Source organism: Pinus tabuliformis, chromosome 6 (genome assembly GCF_031772625.1).
Source record: "Pinus tabuliformis cultivar Carrire ecotype Pingquan chromosome 6, CPIR1, whole genome shotgun sequence".
Taxonomy (NCBI): Eukaryota; Viridiplantae; Streptophyta; class Pinopsida; order Pinales; family Pinaceae; genus Pinus; species Pinus tabuliformis.
The window spans coordinates 533,698,536-533,714,741 of record NC_142292.1 but is presented as its reverse complement, the minus strand read 5'-3'; the positions used below and the strand labels follow the sequence as shown (position 1 = coordinate 533,714,741).

The following is a 16,206-nucleotide window of genomic DNA, read 5'->3' as shown; positions in this document are numbered from 1 at the left end:
AGGCCGAGTTGATTTGTAGCGGAGATCTTGGATCTCTAGTCCATTTCCAGTTAAGATAAAGTGTCGGAGGACTACCAATTGGGCATCTAGTTGTAATTCTCTAATTTTGTTGTGTAATAATAAAGTCCTGATCTGCTACACTGGTTAGCCCCTCAAGGTTTTTCGAAGGACAATTGTCCAAAAGCAACGATGTCATTTTTATTGTGTGTATGTGTACCTATTTACTAATTCTAGTTTTATAGTTCCTCAGTGTAATTTTTGTTGTGAAGAATTGTACTGTGAATTATTCATTATTGGCTGTAATAATAATTACAGAAGACAAATAACTTGTTAAAGCTATGAGAATAATATGCAGTTGCTGCAGTTCAAAGAATTTTCATAGATGGAATTTTCCCCTAAGTGGGTTTTCCCAGGGTAAATCTTATGTTCTCTTTGTGCATTGTGATCTCTATTGTTCTATTGTTTTTATATGGTTGAATTTTTGAAGTGTAATTGCTTAATGATATACTGGAAAAATTAAAAGAAGATCAACATTATTAGAAGTAATTATTAGTATTCAGAAATATTGTGTTTCTATCTGTTGTATTTGAAAAATCAACACAAGTCACCCCACAATCCATATCAAAATCCCAAGATACAAACAAGCATAAGCATCCGATTGCAAAATTAATAAAGTGCTTTTTGATTAGAAGTCCCCTTCGTCCATGTGTCTAGCTAGATGGGTGAGAAGCATATGATTAATGCACGTGGTGAAGATGAATTATGGCATGCCATAGCTAGAGGTGGCTGTTAGGGGCTGCTGGCTGGCTGGATATGAAGAAATAGGAGAAAAGTTTTCCCCTATGGGCTTACCCGTTTTGGTGGGTAATTCTACTCATCTAGATTTGACCTAAGGAGTGGGTGTCCTAACCTAGTTAGGTTATCTTCTAACAACTTTTCTTTGATGTGAATCATACTTGAAACTCTCTTTGCTGTGTCCTTTACATGTCTCTCCTAAAATGTTGCCTCTCAACGGTTGTTCTCTAGTTTTGTTCCCTTTCTAATGTGGTTATATTCCTCCCAATGGAGTAGGAAATGTTGCTAGGTGCCCATATTTCCTTTTCATTAATTAAGCCTGGTATGTATTGTTTTCTCATTTTTCTTTTGGGCTCCTTCCATCTACCTATGTCATATCTTAATTTATTTGAGCTAGTTCTTGTTTGAGATGAAACTTGTTTTACTGTCCATGTGATGTTTAGTAATAGGTAGCCTTGAATTCTAATTTTCTTCCCCTAGTAGAAGTTTTCTATGTAGTATTGCTCCTTTGTCTTGGGGTTTTTATTCTACATTTTCTTGTAAGATTCTTGTGAGTTTTCAACTCCTTCCTATTTACTGTGCAGCCTTCTGCTATATTCCTACTGTCAAACCACCTCTTATATTAGTTTCCATTTGTTTTTTCTCCTTTCCGGGTCCTCCTAGTGGATCTTGTTAGGTATCCTTTTGTTTTCCATTTTACATCCTTGCCTATCTCTTCTCACATATTTGATATATTCTCAAATATTTAATGTATTCTTTAATAAATAGAACTTTTGTTATACCATACCAGAACTTATCTCCTTGTTTCTTTTGAAGTTTGTTATGTAATTGATTATTACATAAGTAGCTTTCACAAGGTTGTAGTGGTCCTCAAATAACACTTGGGATCAAGGTTAGTGGCTTAAAAGCATAACTCTCGAATGAGTGTGTCAACGTGGTGTCAACACAATGGCTAGCTTGAAGGTTCCAAAGCAGTCATTATTGAGAATGGTGTCCAATGCTCATGTAGACGAGATCTGAGTATGGGAACCAGAGAGTTCCCCAGACAACCTTTTTAATATTTGTACATCCCTTACCGTCTTCTGTTTAGCATATATACTGCATGCTTAATTTTTTGTGTTTTGTGCGAATGTTCTTTTCATTATTGTAGTTTGTCTCGAAACCATTTAGTTACATTTTCTGAAAGTATTGTAAGGGATAATCTAATTCATTATTAGTCATATATGCACATTCATATATGATTTTAATTTGTTTGTCCAGTCTTTATTAAATCATTTAAATTTTAAACTTTTTTTTCATGGTCCATCTGAACTTTTATGAACCCTAAGGATATAGCTGGAATTTTTAATTCTTTTTATGTACAGGGATGAACCTTTTTCCAATCTTGATTCGATCGGTCGTCTTCATAAAGAGGTACGCAATTCTATTCACCAAAAGAAGACTCGTATACCAAAGTATAGCTTATATATTAATGTTTAGTATAGTTCAATATTTAATCAGGAATGCTACCTAGAATTGTTCTTGAATGTGAGGACTAGCACGTTTGTAAATTAATGTTGCCATCGTATTGATGTAGATTGAGTTGCAGTTGACTAAATCAAATGGCAGTATGACTTTCGGAGATTATTCGGAGCTAGTATTAAACAAATACTATGGCATGCGGTACTAGCGACATGCATGAACAACCCACTTGCCCTCTAATTCTTATATTTAGCGATTTTTTCTTGATTCAAGCATGTTTCTTGGCTCGTCTCCTATCTCTTAGTTCGCTCCTTCATTGCGATTTAAAATATGTTTTTACTCTTTCTTAGTTTGCCACTGTTAGAACTTTCAATATTTAATAAAATAATAAATGTGGGTTCACTCAACAAGCATATGCACAAGAATTAAAATAAATCTATGACCAAGATATTAAGTTTCTGCCAAATTCAGTGTACCTCTTGTTCAAATAATGTAAATTCTGAATCTTCATATGTTTGATTAGTTGCGTCCAAGTTTCAACTCGTATGTTATTGAGTTTCATTCAATTCTTATAAGTGTGCACCAACATGTGGTAAACATGGTGCGTTTTCCAACTTTTCCAAGTTACCAAATTAATAATTGGTACTAATCTATGATAGGAACAAGAGTCATATTTAGTAATCTATGACAGGAGCATGCCAATCTCCAAAAAGTCATTACTTTATGATAAAGAAATAATTCAGAAAATGTTATCTTTGTTAATTGTAAACGTGTAATGCAATTTTGCAGATAAGGATATATGTATTGATAAATGAATTTAACATAAAAAAAATATTATTTTATGAGATGCACAGTTATTTTTAAGCTGCATAGCTCGAGAATAACCTGCCTTTCTATATTCACGTTCAAGGATTGATCATAAGAGTATTTTGGATGACTCAAACCCAAACGATATCGATTCCGTAAGGTAGCATTCAATTCAACTTGGATCTTCTAACACCAATCTGAAAGATAGTGGTTGACAAATATACAAGCTAGGCATGGCGGGGTAAGATTTTGATGAGTGCCATGGGGTTAATTTTTAGTATCCGTAAGTATATTTGAATTTCATAGTTTTTCTCTTACAGTATGTTTGGCCTTTAGTGATTTACCATGGTTTTTTAATGAATGTTCAGTGATTTACCATGTTTTTCTAATAAATGGATTATATGTATGTATTATTTGTTTATCTTTTTCCTTGATATTTTCGGATATCTATTTTGGATTTTCTTTTGATATTGTTGTCACTTCAAATGTTTGGATATTCAGTGATTTACCATGTTTTTTTAATAACTGTTATTTGTATTTGTGTCTTGTAGACACTAGTTTTTGGGATTATAAGTATGTATTATTTGTTTATCTTTTTCCTTGACATTTTTGGATATATGTTTCGAATTTTTTTTGATATTGTTACCATGTTAAATGTGGTTGCATTTTGAGATATTCTCTTTAGCAACATTTACAAGACAATGAGATTTCCAAAAATAATTTGTCTTTGTATGTGGACTTTGGGAACATTTTTCAAGCATTGTCTTGTTTATCACCTTTTCTTTCACATGTTTGGAGGATGCTCATGTTTTTTGGAGGCAAGGTTGCACATGTGGTGGAGATCCTCCTTTTGGAGCCCTTATCCACAATTTTTCATGCATATTTGTTCAATGAGGGTGCATATTTGAAGACCTTTCATAGCAATGGAGCTTTTAGGGAAGCCTTCAATTGCTTGAGAATTATGTGTATTGATTTAGGAGCCAAATTGATTAGGTCAACCTACATTCCATCCCATTTGTTGCACATCTCCCTAAAGTGTTCTACATAATGGGTTTATGTTAACTACCTTGCACGTGTATTAATGGATTCTTGCACATATTTTGAGGGTGCATCTTGTTGAGAACTAAAGGGGAAACAAATGTAGGTGATTTCTCTTACATGGATAACTGCTTGTGATGCATTTTTACTTGATTGAATTCTTCCTTCATTTATTATTATTAGTGTTCTCTATCATCAAACAACTACCAAATAATAAAGAACAATGAGACAACAGAAGACAAGATATAGGCGATCAGGTAGGGCCAAAACCTCTCCAACTAAGAGGAAAACCCACCAGAATTCTTCTCTTCTTATAGAACTTCAATTGAAAAATTCCAAGACCTATAACCCTTGACCAAGACCCTCCAAGACTAAGTCATCCTTCCTTCTCGATGAGCTTTCCTTACACAGCTTCCAACAACAAACTTTGACCTTCCAGCAACTTCGACCCCAACAACAACTTCAACAACTTCGACCTAGCAACTTCAGAACTTCGACCTTGATGCAACTTCAACAACTTCAACCTAGCAACTTCACAACTTTGATCTAGAGGAAGTTTCACAACTTCGACCTTGCAGCTTCATAATTTCGTCTAGCCCAGAAACTGTAGAAACCCTACAAGAGAGAGAGAGAGAGAGAGGCCCAAAAACTTCGATCTTGATCTTCTTTTTCTTCTTCGTACTTTTCCATCTTCTATCTTGAGGAGATCGAAATTGCTTGAGTGAGTGTGCACATGAGGTTGAATTCCTTCTTATTTATAGGCTTGTGAGGGGTATGAATTGCTCTATTGAGGCCGACTTGTCCCTTCATGTAGGCCGACTTGATCTTTGTACCATGATGAGGTCTTGGAGGGTCTTTTGACTCGATATTGACTCAATAAATTTTATTTACAATATGTAACATGCCCAAATGGGTCTTCAATACATGACAATGATTCAATTAACTTTATGACAAACCTAGAAGCACTCAGTGGGTGCTTGACCTAAAAATAAATCTCGCTTGAGCATGAAACCCATGCCTCAAGAACACAAATAATAAATTTATTTTTCTCTTTTCATTAAATACATAAAATCAAGATTACATATGGCATTATGAAAATTGAAACTAGTTACATATTTCAACACTCCCTCTTAACTAGGTAGGTATTCATTATCCATACAAGGTACTTGGACATTCTCAATCTGAAGAATTCTCATAAGAAGGGTCGAATTGGTAACCCATCTGTATAGCATCATATCATCCAACATTGTCACATAGCAAGGCCTTGACTAACAACTGTATCTTTCCACAAGATTAGAGCACAATGCTGTCAAGATCAATGATTTATAAACACCCTCATCATTGTCTCTCTCGGAACATACCCCACCCGGGTTCTCTCGGAGTATGTTCCACCAGGAATATTCTTATCTTAGATTCCCAGTTCTCAAATAATATCGGTCGTCTACGACTACTCTTATCTTGGATTCCCTACCACATCCTTAAAGAGTATCGAATGCCAGATGCTTACCCAATCCTCTATTTTTTCTTCCCAAGTGAAGGCAAAAATGATGTGTTTACCTCTCCCTCTCAACTAGGGAGGATATACCCATTCCAATGAAGGAATGCACCCATTCCTATAAAAGGAATGTACCCAAGCTCCCTCTTAACTAGGGACTTGACCAAGCCTCCCCTTAACCAGGGACTTGCTTCCAACAACTCTCTAGGTGGAGATCATGGGACAACCAATTGCTTGTAGATCCCCTCTTTCATTGTCATGACTTTCTTCTTTGTTATGGAGCCTACATCTTTTGGGACTTCTTCGTAGGGCATCGACCATCCATCACTTTCATTCATGAATCATGTCAATCATGTCATCCTTTCTTTCATCAGAAAGTGATTCACTAATCCATATCTGGCTTTCCTTCATACGACTACCTTTTCCACATCATGTTTTCTTCAGGATCTAATCATCCCACCACATGAGTATCAGTTGTAGATGACATCTACAACTCTTTCTTTGGTAGCCTTGCATTAGCCCATCTAGATATGGTTCCAAAATAAAAAATGAACATCAAATTATCTTTGTGATGGTCTTACATCATGACATCTTCTTGTTGTATCAACATCCTGGATTCATACTAACACATCTCCAAAAAAATATTAAATGTCAAGAGTCATCTTTCTTTTCAGACTTCTTTAGAGTCTTCATACCTTTTCCGTGGAAGTGTCACAGTCAATTCTTCTAGTTATCAGACGTTGATTTCCTTTTCTATGTGACAGTAATTGCATCTTTCATGATCTCTCCTTACTTTCTTCACATATTGCTTATCAAGAACTTCCATTCATAGTTCCTTCATTTTTATCAACCACCTCTTATTCCATATGAGGACTTATTATGTTGATTTCATCTAGTCAATATGTTAACCATGCCTTTATGCATCATTCGAAAGGAGGATATCCCTTTATCTTGATCATGCTCATGAGGTAGAGCATCTATCCATGCTATTTGCAACTATATGACATGACTCAATTTTATCAAATACAAGTATACATACCTCATCTCTTCCTTTTGGTCATCTAGATTTCCTTCAACAACTTCCTTGATTGAAAGAACTTCAATCACCTTGACCTTCTTCACTTCTTTTGACATCATACCATCATTCCATGAATCCCATACAACGTGGAATTCTCGGCGAGATAGTTGCTTCTTCCATAAGGTGAACTTTCCGATGAAGATTCCAACGAAGGATCTTGACCATCCTCATCCTGCAAATGCTCCTTTTTGAATGATGTATGATGAGCTCTATACTAGATGACTTTCTTTTTCCCATGAGTACTACCTATGCTTCTAATGAGGTTACCAAGAGCTACATCCTTCTATAGGTGACAAGCATAGACTTCTATTTAACCTATTTTTCATGCTTCTTTATGATGATGTCACGAGCTCTTGCTTTCAATCGTATGCTTCTATGATGCCATCCTCTAACATGATGCATCCTATCATACTTTTAATGATTCCTAACATGATAGTTATACTTTACAACAAAAAACTTGAAATAGAAAGTTGAAAAGCACTAGGTAAGAAAGACTATCTCAATCATAGTAAAGATCTTTTACTTCCTCCTTGGATTTCTTCTTTTCAACGTCTTCCACTTCTTTAGTGATATGGGCTTCTTCCCTACTCTTTTGTTGTTGTCCTTCTTGAGCTTTGAACAATCTCTCTTGTAGTTCCTACATTCATGACAACCATAACATTGAACCTTCGGCATGTTTTTCTTTTTCTAAGGACCAAGATTCCCAAACTTCCCTTTTCCTCTAGCCATTGTAACAAATGCTTGAGCTTGCTCACTTGATCCTACATCGATTTTTGCCTTCAACCTTGTTTATTCACTTTTGCACAATGACCATAGTTCATTGAATGGAGTAGCTTCCTTCTTCCCATAGATGCTTGATGTGAAGTTGCCCCATTCCTTTGGTAGTGCATTAAGCACTATGGTAGTCTTTTCTTGGTTAGACATTATTTCTCTAAACTCTTGGAGTTGGTCTCTTATTTTTGACACCTTCATAAAGTATGAGGCTATTCCTTCTTTTGATATCTTCATCGTGTAGATCTTGAGCTTCTTCTTTTGGCGGTTTGAAATTAAACCCTTAACATGACCAACAACTTCATTTTCTATGATGATCAAATCTATCCTCTTCTTGCATGCAAGAAAGTTTGATGACCCAACCAATTTGTTGCTCTCCTTGCAATATGAAATCATTTTGACATATTCAAATATAGATATAAAAATACTTGTCAAGTGAAGATACTCCTAGAGGATGAAATCTTCAACTTGATGCCTTCTTGATTTTGATGATGATGTAGATAATAGAAGATGTTTTGTTGGTGAAGATGTATTTCTTTAAAAGTGATCCTTGGCTCAAAGGGAGATCAAATTGATTCCTTGATGATGATGACAACACTTTTTCCTTCTTTTCTTCCTTCAAGACATCGCTAGTCAAACTTGTTTCACAACCCCAAATTTTGACCCTTCTTCAGAATTTCAGCTTGTTGTAGCAGTTTTGTAATTTTGGCCTTTCCTGCAATAACCCTAGTTTACACATATGGCTAGAAGATGGACAAATTTGCCTCCTTTCTACTTCTCTTGACTTTTTTTTTTTCTCCTAGTTATTTCGACTTGCAAAGAATACCTTTCTTGGCACAAAACTTGATCTTTGATGGTGGCTGCAATTCGATACTTGCTGCTGCAGAAGGATGTCTTAATACTTCACATGTGTGGAGAATATAGCCCATAAAAACATACCAAAAAGTTATCCTCTCTTCATTCCTTGTGATAATGATTGTAGAATGTATGCTTTCCCAAGAACACTTCAAGTGTGGAACCCTCCTATGGATGAGCTAGGGTTTTGAGGTCTTCTTTGATGCTCTTAATTATTCCCTTTAAATATGATGAGAGGGTTAGTCCTTCTATATGATTGATGCTTTTCATGTTTCCAAGATGATCTATTTATACTTTGGCCCTAGAGCATCCTTCATCATGTTGCCCTTTCTTGATGTAGTCACCTTAGCTCTGATACCATGTTGAGAAATCTAGGGGGCAACAAGTGTAGGTGATTTCTCTTACTTTGTTAACTGCGTGTGATGTATTTTTACTTTAGTTTATTAACTTCTTCTTTCTTTTATTATTATTAGTGTTCTCTATCATCAAACAACTACCAAATCATAAAGAACAATGAGACAACAGGACACAAGATATATGCGATCAACAAGGGCCAAAACCTCTTCAATTGAGAGGAATACCCATCAGAACCCTTCTCTTCTTATAGAACTTCAATTGGCGAATTCCAAGACCTATAACCCTTGACCAAGACCCTCCAATACCAAGTCATCCTTCCTTCTTGATGAGCTTTCCTTACACAGCTTCCAGCAACAAACTTCGACCTTCCAGCAACTTCTCTAGCAATTTTGACCCCAACAACAATTTCAGCAACTTCAACCTAGTAGCTTCAACAACTTCAACCTAATAACTTCACAACTTCGACCTAACAGCGTCACAACTTTGACCTTGATGCAGCTTCAACAACTTCGACGTAGCAACTTCACACCTTTGATCTAGAGGTCGTTTCACAACTTTGACCTTGCAGCTTCAGAATTTCGTCTAGCCCAAAACTGTAGAAACCCTAATGAAAGAGAGAGAGAGGGGCCCAAAAAATTCGATCTTGATCTTCTTTTTCTTCTTTGTCCTTTTCTATCTTTTATCTTGAGGAGATCAAACTTGCTTGAGTGAGTGTGCAAATGAGGTCGAATTCCTTCTTATTTATAGGCTTGTGAGGGGTACAAATTATTGTCTTTGAGGTCGACTTGTCCCTTCATGTAGGTTGACTTGATCTTTATGCCATGACGAGGTCTTGGGGTTCTTTTGACTCTATATTGACTCAATAATTTTTTCTTTACAATATGTAACATGCCCAAATCAGTGTTCAATACATGACAATGACTCAATTGACTTTATGGCAAACCTAGAAGCACTCAATGGGTGCTTGACCTAAAAATAAATTTCCCTTGAGCATGAAACCCAAGCCTCAATAACACAAATAATAAATTTTATTTTTCTCTTTTCATTAAATACATAAAGTCATAGTTACATATGCCATTATCAACACATCTTACATATCATGAGGCAAAGTTGCATATTAGGAGACCTTTCACACCATTGGAGTTTTTAGGGGAGCCTTGCGTTGCTTGAGGATTGTATGTATTGATTTAGGAGCCAAATTGATAAGTCAACCTACATTCTAACCCATGCGTTACACATCTTCCCAGAGCACTCCTCGCAATGGATTTGTGATAAATACTTAGCACATGTATTGATGGATTCTTGCACATATTTTGAGGGACGACCTTGTTTAAAGGGATATTAAGGTTATTTTATGCCATAATTAATAAAATTTGGAAGGGCACATCATATTTTTTAGGAGGTTTTATGGATGAGGACATGGTTAGGAGCATCCTATTGTCGCCTAGATGTACACCTCAAAGTGGGGAAGTTTCCAACCGCACAAGGTATAGTCTTCATGGCGAAACGCTAAGAGTAGGGGTTGTCACCTATTCCCTACTCACTTTGTTCAAGCTCTCTCCTAGGCAAGCTAAGGGGGGTAGTTCCTAAAAGATAGAAAAGTAAGGAAAATTTTGTTGAAGCAACAAGTCTAGGAGATCTAATGGAAAGACAATCACTTCTCTTAGTAACTTGAATTAAGATTAGATAGCAAGTGAGATCATTATATGAGCAAGATAAATCAGTATGACACTCAAGATGAAACAGATGACGACCAGTTCCTTTATAACAATGCTCAAACAAATTAAAGGACTTGCACAATGATATATGAAATTTCAAGCAACAAGATGAGATGCTTCAAGGAAAATGTTAGTACAAGAATTCAAAAGATCAAATTGGAGATATGAGCAATAAAAATTTTAGAGAACAATTGCAAGGAAAAGAGACTTGTGCTTTCAAGTAAAGATGATATTCAAAAGACAATAAGGTTGAAATTACAAGTACAATAATGTAAATCTCGTAATTATAGATTAAGCTCACAATTCCAATTACCAATGATACACAATTATGGATGAATGCAAGATCTATCTAATGTGAGATGCAAGATCTTGGTTGATTTTAATTAAAAATGCCTAATCTAGATGAAAGCCTTCTCCACAATTGTTTTGAACAAGTATTAAACAAGTTTGTAGAAATAAGTCTTGGGGAAGGAGGTTAAGGCCTCATTAACGATACCTACCCAATAGTTGTAACAACCCAAGAGCTTTCATTCCTACAAGGGATTGCGCACAAGAGAACTGCAAAGCCATCTGTTTTAATTGTTGAGTAAGGGTCAAACTTTTGAAATTGGTATGAAGAAGGTGGTCCTAGCTTTCTATCAACCAAGCTTATGCTTGGAGGTGAATTTTAAGATGCAACACTAAATCTAGAATGATGGTGCAAATGACAATACGATATGATTGTTTCAATGAGATGTAATTATGCCAAGGGGCTCCAATGAAACCAAGATTAAACAGAGCTGCTTAGAACACAAAATTACAAAATTCCAATAGGAAACCCATGAAGCAATTTCAAGATTTACTTAATGCAATATTATCAATTACTCAAATGCTTTAGTTATAGTGCTTATTAGAATGTTTTTCACTTAAATTATATGACAATTAAAAACAAGTGAAAAGTAAATGATGTAAGCACAATTAACCAATGACAGATGAGATTGCTAACAATGATTAAATGAGCATACACAAATGATAAGACTAGATGCAATCAATGATATCAATGCAAACCTAATTTGACAAAATGAGAACAATAGAAAGGGTTAATATCTAAACTAGAGAAATAGAAACTAACTAATAAGATAAAGGCTTCTCCCTTTTAACAAAGGAGGAGGATACCATGGGATTGAATCCCAATCTCCCTTTAAGCAAGATGATCAATTTTATTATCTTATAGTCCTCATCCTTCAATTGCTCCTTCCTGTTGATGATAGTGGCCTTCTAAGATGATTCTTCTTGATCATGATCATTCCTTAATGATGAGGTCATTCAATGGCCACATCTATATGAATATCTATATCTTAGTTATCTCTACACAATGCTCCTATATTTTTGAAGATGCCATTCTCATAAATCATGCATTCTATCCTGCTACTACATATTCCTATGATATCCATAATTTTAAAGAGAACTTATGTCAAGAAGTTGATCTCAATCATAGTAGAGATCCGGAGGGGCATCCTTCTTCTACTGCTTCTCTTGTTCTTTCACTTCTTGGGTAATGTGGGCTTCTTCTCGTTTCGTTTATTATTGTCCTTCTTGAACTTAGGGCAGTCCCTCTTATAGTCCCCATATTCTTGGCATCCAAAGCATTGGACTTTGGACATATCTCTTTTACCCTTTCTTTGTGGACTGAACTTGCCAAATTTCTCTTTTCTCTTGGTCATAGCAACAAATGCCTGCTCCTTTGATGCCACATCATCTTTGACTTTGAGTCTAGCCTCCTCAATTTTGCATAGAGACCAAAGTTCATTCAACAGGGTTGCTTCCTTCTTGGCATATATACTTGATCTGAAGTTGCCCCATTCCTCAGGTAATGCATTGAGGACCAGAATTGTCATCTCTTTGTCTGACATAACTTCTCCTAGTTCTTGTAGTTGGTCCCTCATCTCAGAGATCTTTGTGAAGTAGGGAGTTATTCCTTTGTCTTTGGATATCTTCATTTTATATAATTCATTATGCAACGATATCACTCCTCCAGTTGTACTAACTGAGAATAGCTCCACCAACTTATCATAAATTTCTTTAGATGTTTCAAGTGGAAACATGAGGAATGAGAGGGTCTTTGATGGATTCTATCAGAATCCTTTGAGTCCTTGTTTTCATCCTTATTTTACTTTGCTAGGGATTTAGTTTGTTCCTTTGTAGGAACAATGACATTCCCTTTGATGTAGTCCATAACTTCATTTTATTTTACAAGTGGATCAATCCTCTTTTTCCATGTAAGGAAATTAGGAGTCCCAACCAATTTGTTGCTTTTTTTGCAAAAAGACATTTTGATATGTTTAGAAGAGGACATAAAAATACTTACATGAGAGAGTTGTTGTGAAGAGATCTTGCAAATTCCTTGAAAATTTGATGATTTGACTTCTTAGATCTTGGAGTTCTTCAAGATGCTTCCTTCAAGGTGCCTTATGAGAGATCAACTTGGTGATGAAAACTTCTCAATATGTAGTTTTGGAGATCTTCACTGATAGGCCTTGATCTTGGGTGCCTTCCTTTGAAGATGAAGAATCTTTGATGGAGACTCTTCTTGGATGATCCTTCTTGTAGATGCCTTTAGATGGAAGGATTTCTTCTTTCTTTGTTCCCAGAATGGTAGTCCTTCTTATTTTGATGGATCTGGAACCCTAGCTTGTAGATCTGATGCTTCAACCTTTGTGTTCTTGAGATGCCCTTCCTTGATGTGTCACCTTAGCTCTGATACCATGTTGAAGAATCTAGGGCATCTAGGTAGGATGAGATTCTTCTAACGATGATAACTATTTGTGAGGTACTTTTTACTTTTTCTTATTAGCACAATCTTTTCTTATTATTATTAGAGTGTGTTCTCTTACTTCATCAAACAATTACCAAAAAAAAAGAGACAAGAACACAAGATGTTGGCTCTCAGCCGGGGTGAAACCTCTCTCTCCTAGAGAGGAAAACCCTTCTGCAAATTTCTCTTATTGAAGCTTCAATTGACAAATGCCAACCCCTAGACCCTTGACAAGTAGATCCTCCAAGCACAGACACAATCTCTCTTTCTTTTGTCCTTTAACTGATGCCTCCTTATGTATTTCACCCTGGCCTCTTCCTTCGTTGTTCTTCCTGCAACTGATGACACTTTTTGCAGAAACCCTATGTCTCCTTAGAGCCCTCTATTTTGGTATCTTCCTTCCCTTTTCAACCTCACTTGGTAACCTTCCTTCTCCTTGATACTTGGACTAGATATTGAGGCTTTCTTGGGGTCTATCTTCAAGTTAGAGGTTGATCCTCTTAACCTTACTGCAACTTTGATTTCTTTGCATGTGTGGCCGATCTAGGGCTTGAAATAGACCCTTTTACTTGATCCCTTTGTTCACTTTAGGTGGGACCTACTTCGCTTGAGATGGAGGCCTATTAGGAGCCTATCCTTAGCCCAATCAAACTTTATTATGTTTTTGCACTTATGAAGCTGATGTGACTGCAGAAATACCCTTCTTCCTTCGCACGTGTGACAGAATTTGGACCCAAAACAATCCTTCAAAACTCGGATTCCTTTCTCTCCTTCTTCATTAGCCTAAATGCACCTTCTTGCTCTTCTTCGCATCTCCTTCTTGACTCATTTTTCACTTATTTTAGAGATCACTTGATGATCCTTTTATGAGGTCGAACTGCGCTATATATAGGAGTTTGTCCCTCCTATTTGGGCTGACTAGATCTAGTGAGGCCGACTTGACTTTAAGTGCACCAAAAATTCATTCTTTGAGCTGACATGAAGAGGAGACTTGTCTTTTCTTTGGAGGATCACCTTTGACATATTTCTTTGACTCTAGTAGATAGATTTACATAGTGTAACATGCCCACATGGGTCTTCAACAATTACATTGACTCTTTGAATTTCCTAGAAGCACTTAAACATGTGCTTGACCTATCAAATGGGCAAGAAACCCATTCTTGATAATTACAAAAATAGTAATTCTTCTCTCTTACAAGTACAAAGATCAAAATTACATTTATGAAAACCGAACCTAGTTATACTTTCTTCAACACTCCCTCTAAACTAGGGAGGTATTCATAAATTAGTTGACAAAGTGTTTGGACATTTTCAATATGAAGAATTCACATAAGAGAAATCGAATTGGCAATCCATCTGTTATAACATCATAGTAACCAACATTGTTTCCACAACAAGTCCTTGATTGACAACTCTATCTTTCATTAGATCAGAGCACAATGTTGGCAAGACCAATGACTATAGACACCTTCATCATTGTCTCTCAAGGTACATACACACCCGGGTGTTCACTGAGTATGACCTAGGACTATTCTTGTCTTGGGTTCCCAACCCTCAAAGAATATTGGTCCTCTTGCCTACTCTTGTCTTAGATGCCCTACACATCCTCAAAGAGCATCAGATGCCAGATGATTACCCAACCCTCCCTTTTTTATTCCCAAGTGAAGACAAGGATGTTGTGTCTATCTTTCCCTCTCAACTATGGAAGATATGCCCGTTCCTGTAAAGGAATGTACCCAAGTTCCCTCTGACTAGGGACTTGCCCAAGCTCCCTCTTAATTAGGGACTTGTCAGAGTTCCCTTTCAACTAGGAACTCTTCTTTTCATCAACAACTTCTTTTTGTGGGTCCTTTGTCTACTTGATCACTTTCTTTCCTTGATGTCATGAACTTCAATTGACCACCTTCCTTGTAGGTCATTAGCCATCGATCAATTTCCTTCTTGGTTTTTCATGTCATTCCTTTCTTCATGGAAATTGGCCTTCTTGGTACATATCTGGAACCTTCTTCATATGACTACTTCTTTCTCATCATGCCTCTTTCAAGAATCTCCATCCACCATAAGAATGCTAGTTGTACTTGCACTTACAACTCTTGTTCTAGTAGCCCTGCATGACCCCATCCATATATTACTCAAGAAAAATCAAAATATAACATTAAGTCAAATAGTACCTTTTGAGATGGTCCTTCATCATGACATCTTTTGTTGGCTTGAACCATCAACATCCTGCATGTTTCACATCTCCAAGGCCTTTTCAGGTGTCAAGGATCCTTTGATCTTTTCCCTTCTTTATCAGATTTCTTGTGCCTTCTTCTGGGAGATGTCTTAACAAATCTGTCAGATGTTGATTTCTAGTGTCCATGGTGTGCTTTTATCCCTGATCTCTTTTCCCATATGCTTCTTTATAGGTTTCCTAGTTAATCACCTCATACTCCATATGAGGTCATTTCTCATGTTGACTTTTATCAGTGTGTGAACCATGCCTTCGTGCATATTCTTCATGAAAGAGATCTACCATGTTCTTGACCATGCTTCCAGAGAAATTCCCCATGCTCATTAATACAAATAATGACATGACTTAACTGAAAACATAGATACATACATACCTCATCTTAGTTATTTCCTTGATCACCTCAACTTCCTTGATTGAGATTACCTCAATCTCCTTTGCTTTCTTACATCTTTCTCTGCCTACATCCTTTCTTGAATCCCCATAGGTGGAATTCTCATCGAGACATTTTCCGTTTTTGAAAATCATGAACCTCACATTGAAGATTCCACCGGAAGATTCTTATAGTCCTCATCCTGCAAATGCTCCTTGTTGATGATAGTGGCCTTCTAAGATGTTTCTTCTTGATCATGATCATTCCTTTATGCAATGATGAGGTCATTCAATGGCTACATCTATGTGAATATCTATATTTGAGAAATATCTACACAATGCTCCTATATTTTTGAAGATGCCATTCTCATAAATCATGCATTCTATCATGCTGCTACATATTCCTATGATATCCATAATTTTAAAGAGAACTTA

The 16,206-nt window shown here is 36.3% G+C and overlaps 1 long non-coding RNA gene across 1 annotated transcript; it reads left to right on the top strand.

The window, feature by feature from the left end:
- Positions 1-2,157: 2,157 nt before the first annotated feature.
- LOC149259633 (uncharacterized) lies at positions 2,158-2,789 on the top strand. The gene is made up of 2 exons (XR_016247544.1): positions 2,158-2,208; positions 2,372-2,789. It is a non-coding gene; the product is annotated as an uncharacterized LOC149259633 (long non-coding RNA).
- Positions 2,790-16,206: the final 13,417 nt, after the last annotated feature.